Source organism: Trachypithecus francoisi, unplaced genomic scaffold, assembly GCF_009764315.1.
Source record: "Trachypithecus francoisi isolate TF-2019V2 unplaced genomic scaffold, Tfra_2.0 Lachesis_group2, whole genome shotgun sequence".
In the NCBI taxonomy this organism is placed as follows: Eukaryota; Metazoa; Chordata; class Mammalia; order Primates; family Cercopithecidae; genus Trachypithecus; species Trachypithecus francoisi.
Window position 1 is genome coordinate 132,458,192 of NW_022681465.1, and position 14,029 is coordinate 132,472,220.

Genomic DNA, 14,029 nt, shown 5'->3' on the forward strand with positions numbered 1-14,029 from the left:
GTCAAGATATTAATTAACTGCCTCAATCTCCATTCAAAAAGTGAGAGTTCTCTGCACCTGTGAGGGCCTGTGGTCACCTTATGCTCTCTCTCCCCCACTTAAATCCTCCCCAGGCACCAGCAGCTGCACTTGGGCAGAAGCCAGCTGAGGCAATGCAGGTTGCTGGTGGTCTTCAGGTTGTCTGCATCTGGCAGGTGCCTAAACTTGATTCTTTCTCTTCTGGTTGCACATCTTTTTTTTTTTTTTTTTTTTTTTAAGATATAGCAGTTTATTAAAAAGAATATATGGATATGCAGCAGTAAGTGACATAATTGATAAAAGAGGACCCATAACATCACTGATTCTCCTTTACTCCATGAAACTACTCCACGCAGTGATTTAGAAGGGACCTTGGTTTGCAGGGTGCACAGGTTGCTTCACATCATAGAATATATAACACATAGGAGCAGTAATTTCATAGAATCTGAACAATCGGCACCACTGCTACTCATATCTTAACTGGTAGAAGCTAGCTGGCTTTTTATAACTGATCAACTATTGTGAGAAGCTGTTGACTCTCCATGGGTTGTTTGAAGATTTGTTTTTTCTTTTTTGGAGACTGGGTCTGGCTTTTTTGTCCAGGCTGGAATGCAGTGGCGTGATCTCGGCTCACTGCAACCTCCGCCTCCTGGGCTCAAGTCATCGTCCCACCTCAGAGTCCTGAGTAGTTGGGAGGGACTACAGGTGCATGCCACCACGCCCGGCTAATATTTGTATTTTTTTTAGTAGAGATGGGGTTTCGCCATGGTGGTCAGGCTGGTCTCAAATTCCTGACTGCAGGTGATCCAATCACCTTGGCCTCCCAAAGTGCTGGGATTACAGGCGTGAGCCACCGTGCCTGGCCATGGCCAGCTACTTTTTGTATTTTCAGCAGAGACAGGGTTTCACCATGGTGGTCAGGCTGGTCTTGAACTCCTGACCTCAGGTGATCCACCCACCTTGGCCTCCCAAAGTGCTGGGATCATAGGCGTGAGTCACTGCACCCGGTCAGCTGACTCCTGTGTATTTTTCAACACTCAGAATGTCTCTCCCCACCACCTCAAGAACTCACAAATGGGCTAATCCCACCCACTTCACACTATTTGCATTTTCATGGTAACATTGTTTCACCTCTATCACAACTAACCCACACCACTTTGCATATCTGTGATAACTAACCCACACCACTTTGTGTATCCGTGATAACCAACCCACATCATTTATATGTCTGCCCCAACTCCAAGACATTGGAAGGTCTTGGGGTCAGAAACTCTTGAGATTTACTGTTACATCCTGAAAGCCTAACATACAATAAAATGCAAATTTCCGGCCTGTGTGGTGGTTCACACCTGTAATCCCAGCACTTTGGGAGGCCGAGTTGGGCGGATCACTTGAGGTCGGGAGTTTGAGACCAGCCTGGATAACATGGTGAAACCCCATCTCTACCAAAAATACAAAAATTAGCTGCGCATGGTAGTGGGCAACTGTAATCCCAGCTACTCAGGAGGCTGAGGCAGGAGAATCACTTGAACCTGGGGAGGCGGAGGTTATGGTGAGCCAAGATTGTGCCATTGCGCTCCAGCCTGGGTGAAAGGGGGAGACTCCTCTTCCAAAAAAAAAAGTAAAAGTAAATTACCATTAGCAGTAGCATTAAAAAAACCCCAAGTATGGTGGAATTAATGTAATAAGGGATATGTAAGACTTCTATGTGGAAACTAAAAACTTCAGCAGGATCTTGGGAAACTCAACAAGCTGATTCCAAAATTGATATGGCAAAGAGCCAAGAACCTTTCGAAAAGAAAACCAAGTGGGAAGATGTACTTTACCACATATCAACTTCTTAGAGTAACTGCAACAGTTTGGTGTCAGCACAAGGATAAACAAACCAGTGGGATAGAATAGAAAGTTCAGAAACAGATCTATTCAGATATGCACACTCACTTTATGACAGAGATGGTGCTGTAGAGCACAGAAAAAACAGGTTTAAAACAAGCATTACATATAAAAAATATTAAATTTAAACTAAAAATTTATCTTCCTCAAAAGACATCATTTTGAGACTAAAAAGGGAAGCTATATAACAGAACATTTTGCTTGACACATAATTGACAAAAGACTTGCATTCATAATATGAAAAGAATTACAAAAGAAAACAACAAGCAAAGGACAACCCAAGGGAAAACTGGGTAAAAGACTTGAGCAATTCATCAAAAAGGAAATCTTAAAAGGCCCCCAAAATACGAAAAAGTACTCAACCTTACTGGCAATTAGGAAAATGCAAGTTAAAAACCCCATTAGAATGGTTAAAATTAAAAGGTCTGACAATACCAATCATGGGCTGGGAGACAGCAACAGGAACCAGATCGCTGTTAGGCAAGTAAAGTGCTGCAATCACCTTGGAAAACAGTTTGGAGTTACCTAAGAAAGTTGAAGATAGGTAGCCCTGTGGCCCAGCAATGCAAGAGAAATGTGTACATGTGGTCACCAGGAAGGCAAGTGCAGAAATGTTGATAGCAGCATGATTCACCATACCTGTAGCTCCAAACTGAAACTTTAATGTTCATAAATTCAATGTTCATAAGTACTAGGATGATTACATCATGTTCTATTCATATGACAGAATTCTATACTGCAATGAAAATGAAATAACTTTAGCCTCACGAGAACATAATTGAATCTCACAATGTTAAGCAGAAAAGAATGTTAGTCACAAAAGAATATCTAGGCTGGGCATGGTGGCTCATGCCTGTAATCCCAGCACTTTGGGAGGCCAAGGTGGATGGGTCATTTGAGGTGAGGAGTCCGAGGCCAGCCTGGCCAACATGGTGAAACCCTGTCTCCACTGAAAACACAAAAATTAGCTGGGCATGGTGGTGCACGCCTGTAATCCCAGCTACTCAGGAAGCTGAAGCAGAAGAATCATATGAACCCAGTAGGCAGAGGTTGCAGTGAACCAAGATCATGTCTGGGCAACAGAGAGAGGCTCTGCCTCAAAAAAAAAAAAAAAAAAAAAAAAGAAGAAGAAGGAAAAAAAATCAAGAACAGGCACAACTAGACTACAGTTTTTAGGAATTCATAGTTAGGTGGTCAAAGAAAGAAAAGAAAGTGACTAAATTAAAGTCAGGAAAATGATTACCTTTGGGGTTAGTGAGACAGCTGTGAATGAAACAGCACGTGAGGGTCTTCTGGGGTGTGGACAAGCTTATATTTCTGAATAGTGGTTAAATGGTAGTATTTCATAATAGTACGTGGAGCTGTACAATTGTGTTTTTATGTACTTAACATTATTATTATTAGTTACCTCCTTATGTTCATAGCAGCATATTATACCCAGGGATGGGTGACAAGCAACTTATAAGGACTGAATGCCTTGTGACCCTTAACTGTAAATAATAGAAAACACAACCCAAATTGGCTTAGGCCAAAAAAGGTAACCTATTGGGTAATATAAATTAAAGAGTGAGGGGGTGGGCATACTGGCTTCAGATAAGGCTTAGAGCTCATACAATGTGACCAGGTGCTGGGTTCTTTTTATGTCTCAGGTTCTCTTTCTTGTGTTGGCTAAATCTTCCGTTGGTTCTTTCCTTTTGTATCCCAGATAACTGCCAGTAAATCCCTGGGATTACAGGTTTCCTTTTTTAGGTCTAGCAGGAAAGAAAAACTTTGCTCTTCCCATGGTTCAATCAAAACCTCTGGTGTTTAGTCTTACCCCTGATTGGCCCAGTGTGGCTCACAGGTCCTTCCCTGGACTAAGCACTAAGGGAGAAAGGATAAACTGGTGGATCCCATTCCTGGTCAATGGCCAACAGACCACCTGTTTATTAAGGTTCAAGTTGGTATTTGAAAGAAGAACAGGAGAAGAATAATAGTGAGGAGGTAGCTAACAAATGTCTATGACAATCAATGTCCATTTTATTTAATTGAATATCATCACACATAAACAACAACACACAATTTTGCACTACTTCCTACCTCAGGCTTAATCAGAACCAAGGCAAAGAAAGTAGCTGGGTAGAACAGAGGTACCAGTTGAGCTAAAATCTGAGAACAGCAGCAAAAATGCAATTTTTTTCTGCCAATGTTAGTGATTCTAAACAATCACAGGTGCTCAGATTGATGAAAAGCAAAGCTGGCTTGTCAGACTGGATCTTCTTTAGAGATACTTTGAGGTGAACTGAGAAAATCTGTGTATTGACGGGGCAGTAGAGGATTTAGAGAACTATACTCCATTTTCTTAGGTACGGTAATGGTAATTAGTAAAAGTTTTAAAAGCAGCAGGTTGGAGTATTTAGGAGTGAATTGTGTTGATGTCTGTAGCTCTCTAAAATAGCTTAGCAAAAGATACACACACATAGGTAAAGAAAACATGCAAAAATTACCAATTGTTGAATCTAGATTGTATGCATACGAGTGATCATTAAAATATTCTTATAATTCTTTATGTTCGAAACTCTTAAAATGTTGGGGAAATAAAAAATGTTTTCAGAAAAATCTGAAAATTCCAAACAAACAAAAAAGCTGACTTATTACTATGCTTTCTCTTCTTATAGTCTCAGGTATTAGTTCCATACCAGGGAGAAGGAAAGAAATTTATTTTGGTGTTAAAACAATATAAGTTCTATTGCTGTTTTCAATTATCCACGAAAAGTGTTTATTCAGCACCAGCTATGCGTATGAATCACTTAGTGTTAATATAAAGTTACAATTTAATCTTTATCATCCTATTAGAGAATAAAAGTTGACAACCAAGTACTACAGACAGAAGGAAGGGAACTAGGCCAGGTGCTGTGGTTCATGCCTGTAATCTCAGCACTTTGGGAGGCTGAGGTGGGTGGATCACTTGAGCCCAGACCAGCCTGGGCAACATGGCAATACCTTGTCTCAACATGAAAATTAGCTGGTGTGGTGGCGTATGCCTGTAGTCCTAGCTGCTCAGGAGGCTGAGGTGGGAGGACTGCTTGACTCTGTCTCGAAAAAAAAAAAAAAAAAAAAAGGAGGGGAAACTCTTGAGGACTTTGTACCTCATAGTACAAAAGGTAAGATTAAACACCAGAGGTTTTGATTGAGCCACATTGGGCCAATCAGGGGTAAGACTAAACACCAGAGGTTTTGATTGAACCATGGGAAGAGCAAAGTTTTTCTTTCCTGCTAGACCTAAAAAAGGAAACCTGTAATCCCAGGGATTTACTGGCAGCTATCTGGGATACAAAAAGAAAGAACCAATGGAAGAATTACAATACAAGAAAGAAAGAATACAATACAAGAAAGAAAACGTGAGACATAAAAAGAATCCAGGACCTGGTCACAGTGTAAGAGCTGTAAGCCTTATCTGAATATTGCATACATAATATTGAGGTACAAAGAATATTAGCACACATCATTTCATTTATTTTTCACAACAACCCTGCGAAGTAGATACTATTACCATCCCTATTTTACAGACAATAAATGGAGGTGTTCTTAAGTTACATACACTTGGCACAGGGTCCCATAGTTAACAGATAGGAGGCATCTGAATCGAAGAGTAAATCTCTCCTCATATACTGCTGGTGGGAATGTAAAATGATGCAGCTGCTTTGGAAGACTATTTGGCAGTTCCTCAAAAAGTGAAACCATAGAGTTACCATATGACCCAGCAATTCTACCAGGACAAATGACAATGTGTCCACACAACAACTTGTACGTGAATGTTCGTAACAGCACTACTCATAAACGTCAAAAAGTGGAAATAACTCAAGTGTCCATCAGCTCATGAATGAATAAACAAAACATGATATATCTATCTATACAATGGAATTTTATCTGGCAAGAAAAGAAAATTAAGTACCAATACATGCTACACATGCATGGACCTCAGAGATTATGTTAAGTAAAATAAACCAGACACAAAATACTACATATTGTATAATCCCCTTTATATGACATGTCCAGAACATGCAAATCTGACAGAAAGATTAGTGATTGCAGAACGATTAATGATTGCTTAGGGCTGGGACAAGAAGGTAAGTAACTGCTAATGGATATGGGTTTTCTTTTCCCCAGCGGGAGGTTATGATGAAATGTTCTGAAATTGATTGTGGTGATGGTTATACAACTCTGTAAATATACTAAAAACCACTGAGTTGTACACTTTTAAACAGGTGGATTATATGTCAAATAAGCTGTGTGTGTGTATATATACATATACATTACATATGTATATATACACACACACACACACATATGCATGAAAAATAGAGTGAACCTCCCTTTACTGCATAATGTTGCCTAACAAAACTATAGTTTTCTTTGTAGAGTTGGCTCTCAAAATCAAACCAGGAGGGCAGCCAGGTTGAATGGCTTCTATATATTATCTAGACTCTTCTAATTAGAAAGTTAATTATTGAATTGGATATCTTTGAATATCTAGTTGTTTGAATTGGATAGAGAAAACCTCAAAGTGCCCAGAAAACATTAGGAACAAAAAGGTGTGTGAATAAAGGAAGACATGAAAATTCTCCCTCATATTCCCAGTGTTGGCTATCCATGGTTCTTTGGATTTTGGCCCCATCATGTGAAATCTGTTATATGACATTCTCTAGATTTAGAAGGCAGTGCATAATAAACTGGCCATCAGTTGTCTGCGGATTTGCAACAGAAGACTATTTCTATGTGACTATTAGCAGTAGTTGGCTGTATAAGGAATTCAGGAGCGAGCCTTTTGGAATGGCTAGAACTGAAACATATATGCACTCTTTCAAACTTTGTGTGGACTTCCTCCTCAATGGTGGATGCGTTTAGACAGGAAGGAAGATAACCTTTCGATTCCTGAATGGTCTGCCATTGGGCAGTTATAAATATACCACATCTTTCCTTCTAGCACCCTGGGCAAGTTGCTTTTATGACCAAGCTGTGGCATTTAGACATTTTCTTCCAGGTGCTTAATGACAAATTTAGCTCCTGGCTTTTCCTGATTCAGGTGGGTTTGGGTGCCTCTAGAAAGTACTTCCTCTACGCTTGATTGAGCTCTTTTATTTGAGCTGCCCTCTCTTCACCCGGCCCACCCCCACTTCTTTTTTCTTTTGCGTTTCTTTTTAGTTTTGTTTGATTACCTGCTTCTGGCAATGTGAAGCTTTCCCATAACTGGATTAGCAGCACAATAATAGCAGTAACCCTTTCATTACCAGAGTAATTTTCTTTACTTGTTTTGAACTTCTGCATTTACAGGCAGCTGCTATTAAGTTAAAAGGTAAAAAGACATGTGACTTTTTCTTGCTTTTACAAGTCCAGAATACTCATAGTGAGGGTTACAGGGCTTTGAAGCCATTTCCCCCACTTTAAAAAAAGGAAACGTAAGAGCTGAAGTAGGCCTCTCCTCCATTTAAAACACAAATCCAATTAGAGACCAGCCTGACCAACATGGAGAAACCCCATCTCTACTAAAAATACAAAATTAGCCCGGTGTGGTGGCGCATGGCTGCAATCCCAGCTACTCGGGAGGCTGAGGCAGGAGAACTGCTTGAACCCGGGAGGCGGAGGTTGTGATAAGCCAAGATCACACCACTGCTTTCCAGCCTGGGCAACAAGAGTGAAACTCCCATCTCAAAAAAAAAAAAAGAAAAAAAAGAAAAAAAAAAAAAACCAAATCTAGCAACCATACTTCTTGTAAGAATCACATTTTCAGGATTCTGCCATTTATACAAGAATAACAAATCAAGTTAGAATTTAGTGTTACGTTCATTTTGACTTCTTTGTAATCTGTTTCTGGCCTTAGGTTTTCTTGACTCAGTCAGATGCAAAGTTTTTAAAACAGGGATGGGACCAAGGGATAAGGTCTTGCTATCTTGGTCCATTTCCGATTCCAGTCATTATTCATGTGGCCTCTGTACTTTTTTTACTTACTAGGCTAGATAAAGAGACTCATGAACTGCCTCCCTGGTATGTGACAGGCTTAATGACTATGGTGAAGTAGTCTGAGGCACCTGGATGAAAGGTAGTTATAGTGAGTTATGTACGCAATTCCCACACATTTTAAACACTTGATTCCTACAGAGCTTTCAAACTAATGGAAAGCAAGTTACTCTGAGTTTGGTTGACTGATACCTCCAGGGGTTGCATTTTCTAAATACAAAGCTAGCTTTCACAATTTTAGCAAGATACAAGAGTGTTCAGAATTGGGGGTTTACCATTCAAAGAGCAGAGGCCAGAGACTTGAATTTTCAAGGAGGGTCCTCAACACAGACATTGAGATTACAGTACATTAATTTCTCTTGCACATGAAGAAGTTGAGGCTTCACAATTTCAGCATGACCCTGTATAGTTGCAACATCTTACCCATCACTGGGTGTGTATCTTCCACTGGCTCTTTCAACATCTAAGTCCAGGCTAGGTTCTCATAGCAACTGGCTCCCCAGGAACTAACGAAAAGAGAAAGCGAAAAACAGTGGAGGGGTTTTGGTGGTGGTAGAAGACAGGGGAGATAGAAGCGGGGGTTGCAGAAGGTCGTGGTGAGGCAGTGGCAGACAAACGGGGAATGAGAAGTCTTGTCAAGCCCAGGGGTATAAGTTTTGTTAAGCCCAGAAGACTGTCGTTGTGTAAACCCACAATATGCTTCAGGCTATGTACTGTGGGGAGCAGTTCCTGCCCTAAAAGGTGTTGGCATTTAAATTAGGGTAGGATTGTGCATCTGTGATAGAGACTGGCACAGAGACAGAAAAAGTGGAATTCCTCTACTTTGGGGAGGGGAAAATATACATTAACCTGTTTTGAACCTAGGCCAAGACCGGGTTTCATACTGCAATAAAATTCTTTGTATCAAACCATGGGATCAAAATTGTTACAGATACTCAGTGAACAGTTCCAATACATTCATTCATCCACTCACTGACTCCACAGGGGTTTGAGCGCCTGCACTCGGTGCTGAGCACCGCTGAGCCATACCAGACGCCAAGGAGTTGACAGTCTAGTCAGTCCAGTCAGTGACGGGGTTAAAACGAATTTTCGCATCGGGATCAGGCCTTCAAATTCTCCCACGTGGTCCCTGCAGGTGAGTGTGGGTGTGAGCGCGTGCGGCCCGTGGTGTTTGGGAGTGAGAGAGCACGTGTGTCAGAATGGCGCGTGTCACAGTGCGTGTACAGGTGTCGCCGCGGTACGCCTCTCCATAGCCGCCGGAGCCGGGCTGTATCGATTTGGCAAGACTTATGTCTCCCGCCCACGCACCGGAGGCGGTGCGGAAAGCACTCTGCGGGCGCGATTGTGAGTGAGCGCGGGCGGGGGAGGGGCGCGCCGCGCTGGCGGGGCCGCGCGCAGGCGCAGAGTGCGGAAGCCGGGCCGCGGCCGCCGCAGAGCGCCGGGGGCGGGAGGAGCGAACGCAGGAGACCATGGCCGCCGCCGCCGGCTGCTGAGGGGCTCGGCCGGCGAGCGCCTGCTGCCGCGGACGATGGTGACCGTACGAGCCGGGCCGCTGCCGCTGCCGCTGCCTCCGCCTCCCCAGAAGCAGCATCCGAGGCCCGGCGCAGAAGAGCCGCCGCTGTGAGCCGCACCGTCCCGGCCCCCGCTGCCGCCGCCCGAGGAGAACGGGAGGGCGGGCGAGAGAGCCGGGGAGTTGCGGAGCCCGCTCGCCGGCAGCACCGCTTCCCAGGGAGGGAGTCCGCAGCCTGAGGTGACCACGCCGCCCGCCCGGCCCCTTCCCATCCCCGCGCCCCCTGGCCGCTTCCCACGGCCTCCCTCCCCTCCCCCATCGCGTCGCAGGCTCCTTCCTCTTCTTCCTGTTCGCTCCTTTCTTTTTATCTCGCTTCACCTCCCTCTTCTCCCTAGCCTCGGAGGAGTCCACATCCCTTCTTCACCTGTAGCACCTTTCCCTCCCATCCTCCAGCCTCTTCCGCCATCCTCGCCTCCCTCCGACCCTGCTCTCCCCTCCCGGGCCCCGCGCGAAGCCCCCTCTGCTCAGCTCCTGGGCCTCGGCCGCCGCCTCCCCGCCCTCCCATCCCTTTCTCTTTCCAGGCCTGGAGAGGTCCCTTACATTCCTGAGATGCCCTTCCTCGGGGCTCTACCCCTTTGCTTCCCCAGCATCCCATTTCTAGGCCTTTTTCAAGACCCTTCCAGAGCGGCCCCTTTCCAGCTCCCTTTCTCGTTTCCATTTCCAACTTTGTCTCTTTTGCCTCTTTGTTCACTTTGCTTCCAGCTTCCCCTCCCTCTTTCTCTTCGTCTTACCCTTCTTTGATCTACGCAGCCCCAAACTCAAGCTCCCCGCTTTCAGGTGGTGCGAGGTTGTTTGGGGATGCGGAAGAGCCTGCCAGTCCATTCTTCGAGGGGGGACCCATTGCTCTGCATCCCGTCCATCAGTCCCTTTTTATAGTAAGAGGGCTGCTCATCCCTTCTTTTTTGTCCCCGTGCTTTCCTCTCTCGCTGCCATCCCTTCTGTCCTCTCCCTCCAGTTCTGCTTTCCCTACCCAAGGACCCTCAGACCCGTTAACCCCCCTTCTGGAATGAGTTCGCTTTCTGTTCGGGGATGCTGAACTTCGCCCGCGTTTTTCTTCGCGAGCCTTTTGGTACGTGGCGTGGCGCGACACAGTCAGCACCCTTGGCGAGATAGGAGGGGAGCTCCCGAGCCTCTTTCCTGGCAGAGTTTTTGCTGAACGTAATCTCTTAGCCCCGCGGCGGCGGCCCGGTTGGTGCCGCTGCTGCTGCTGCGCTGCCTGCTTGCCGCGAGCTGGGTTGGGGTTACTGTAGTTCAAACGCGTCTGAGATCAGCAGGCGTGGTGGGAGGAGGTGCGGGGAGAGAGGAAGGGGCCTGTGCAGTGAGTAGGCATCCAAGATTAATGGATGGCTTTGCGTCGCAGTCTGCAGTAAACAGGAAACTAGTTTGAAAGGGAAGGAGAGGGCTGTGTGTCTTTTTATTTTTTAAAATACGGAGTGTGCAGTTTTACTGAATCTTGAATGATGACCAAAAGAATGAGCTGTCGGTGCTGCAGCCGTGACCCAGGCTGAGCGCCCGATGGCAGAGGTAGCAGTTTTATTTCCTCTCTCTGTTCCTTAAGTTGAAAGATGGCCTTTGTATTCAGAATGGACTCCCTGTCTTTGCGGTTTTGGAGATGATTAGAAACCACAGAATTGCTAGTAGTTCATGTGGAGATCAGGTACATACAAAGTTAGCTAGCAACGAGTGGGAGTGGGGAGGACCAGCTATATTTAAAACATGTGCCATTGCTTATGTAAGAAATGCGTTCTGTTTCCTGGTATCTCAGTTCTGGGCTTTTACTTAGAATTTTAGGCTCTAGCTCTGTGCTCTTAACGTTTTCAATGAGGCCTACCATCCTAACAGATGGACAGCCCGAAAATTTGCTTTTGTTAAGATCAGTTTTAGTTGATGGTAGAATTTTTTTTTTTAACTGGTTGGGAGAAAGAAAGGAGATAATGCTGAATGATGATTTTTGTTTTTCTGTTTTGGGGGAAGGTGTAGAAGTATTGTACTGAATAGTTTTAAGTTGGGTCACGTGTCATTCTTGTTTTTTGTCTTTTTAAAAAAAGAGTTTCGGAGGTGTGAGTTTTTTTGTTTTTTTGTTTGTTTTTTTTTTTGAAGAACTGTGTCAAATAAGAGAAATGAAAAATGAGTTTTTCATTTCTCTTATTTGACACAGTTCTTCAGAGATTAGCTGTGACTTTAAAAACCTACATTTTTCTTATTCAGGAGGATTTGTATGTTGTCTTCGTATTCAAAACTAAAATCCCATATTTTCAAGAAAGTGTGGAGTGAAGCCCCCTGTGTTTTCTAACCCACAGATTTGAATGGTAAACCGTACAACATTATACTTCTACAAGACATTACTGTTTTCATAAGTACCGATTGCTGCTTCGAAGCCTGAGAAAGTCATTTAATGAACTCGTTGAGGTTCCCTTTTTGGTTAGCATTTGTTGAACCTCTCTTGTGGTTTTTGGAAAGAAATGCCTTTTTTTTTTGGTTTTGGCGGTTTTACTGTGTAAAACATCTTTAAGTTTGAGTCACATTTAGTTTATGTTACCTGCGGAGACACCATGTTGGAGTATTACTTTCCTTTCAAAGTTCAAGGAGGAAATTTTAAAATCTTGCATGGAAGATAAAACAGTATAGGAAGTTTATATATTTGGCTTTGGGTGTGTTAATTAAACCTTTCGGTTTTTTCTGTTTTCAACTCTCCTGCTTATTTTCTAGGATTATTTGGTATTATTTTGTTTTTAAGAAAATATTGAGCTCCCCTGTACTTTAGAATGTGCTGATTAGTCCTGTCTGACAGTAAATCTGGAACAGGATAAATTAGGTAACATTATAAAGGTATTCTCCAGATCAGGAGAGAAGGCTCCATTTTACTTCGTGTTTGTATGATACATTGATATGAGTAATTGCAAGTACTTGCAAAGAAGACGAATATTTTACAGTTTTATTTTGATGTTGGTTTAGTGTGTGGTGCTAAAGTGTGTAAAGTACCTATTTGTGATGGTAACTATCATGCACACTTTTACTTTACAAAGGTTCAAAGTGATAAGGTTTTGGAATTTTTTTCTTTTGATTTTCCATGTATTAAATTTGTTTCTTCAGTGCCCTTATACATGACCAGCTTGCCACTGACTTGCTAAAATAACATTCACGTATAGAAATAAATGAAACATTTAGTAAGCAATAGATTCATTATTAAATGGACATACTTAATTCTATCCAAAGTCCTTGTTAAAAACATTTCAGTCTCGAGTTGACTATGTGGTAGAGTTGGGGATCTTGGATATTGTTCTTTATTGACAGCTTTCAGAACCTAGTATTTTCTCTTTATGGAAATAGAAATATGTCCTGTTTTCTGTTTCTTACTATATTTGTTAGGCAGGAGTGGTGGGTGGAAATAAAGAGGGAACATGTACCATTCTGCTAATGGACTTTTGTAATAGAGATGATCCTCTGTACGGATTAGAGAGGTTTTTTTCCCTAGCAGACCTTGATTTCTAAAGCAGGATTAGTTATTTGTTTAGTTTAAATTTTCTTCTTACCTGTTTAGGAGCCACAATAAATGGTGAAAATGGGCACATTTTAAAATAGCAAAGCATTGAAAAAAGAGAAAGGTTCCAAATCAAATGAAATAAATATGGGCTACGAGTGTTAAATCAGCAATAGCTCCTCCCCCCTTGTTACTTATAAAAACAGAGGTAATGATTTATATTGGATTCCAGAATATAGAAAAATAGTTACTTTTCGATTGCAGTATAAAGACTGTCAGTAATACTGTCATCTCAGTACGTGGTGATTTTCACATGGTGGCTGGTGGTTTGTGAGAAAATCTATTCATGTTACTTTGAAATAAATTCCCAAGAGAGTATTGGGTTATCAGTTTGCTCACTAGAGTAAGTATTTCCAATGTGATTCCTGAAGTTATCTAGATGGCTTATACCCATTAAAATGCATTAAACTCTTTACCAACAATTTCTGTGAATATTTTGGTGTATTTTTTCCTGGGATTAAAAAATAATAATATCATGGACTTTGAGAAATTTAGATTCCTCAGTGGTGTGGTTTGCAATAAATGTTAAAGATTAGAGATTTTATTTTTCAGTGCATTTTTCCCCCTTAGGACATGATATTTAGTTTTGATTTTCACAATAATATTTTTTCTTATGTAGGAAAATTATGAAAATGATCTTGTTCATGTGAAATAATCAGAATTGCAGTACTTATCTATAAAAATGTTAAGTCTCTATTATTGGTAGCTATATATATAAAATATTTGTGCTATGGGAATGGTTGACATATGATTATTGAAAAGCTTTCATTAATAGTGTGCCAAGTTAGGTTGCCTTTAGCTTTTTAACTATCTGAACTAGGAAACTATGAAAATTGGAGGGTAAGATGGAAATACTGACAAATATTTAACCATAGCATAGCAATCTATCACTATAATTTTCTGCAGAAATAAATGTTTTCATTTGTCCTGTAATGTCTGAAATTACTGCCAAAGCTGCAAATGTGTTTAGCTTTCTCAGCATAATTCTTAAAAGGATATTGTCAAAGCCA

The 14,029-nt window shown here is 42.2% G+C and overlaps 1 protein-coding gene across 4 annotated transcripts in view; it reads left to right on the plus strand.

The window, feature by feature from the left end:
• Positions 1–9,121: 9,121 nt before the first annotated feature.
• RNF145 (ring finger protein 145) overlaps positions 9,122–14,029 on the plus strand; it is a 52,083-nt gene continuing 47,175 nt past the window's right edge. The window contains exon 1 of one of the 4 annotated variants that reach the window (XM_033180435.1): positions 9,122–9,252. The gene's annotated coding sequence lies outside the window, so the exon portion shown is untranslated. Of the gene's footprint in view, positions 9,253–9,338; positions 9,659–10,641; positions 11,003–14,029 lie in introns of those variants that run through there. The other 3 variants (XM_033180433.1, XM_033180436.1, XM_033180434.1) reach the window with 3 other exon arrangements.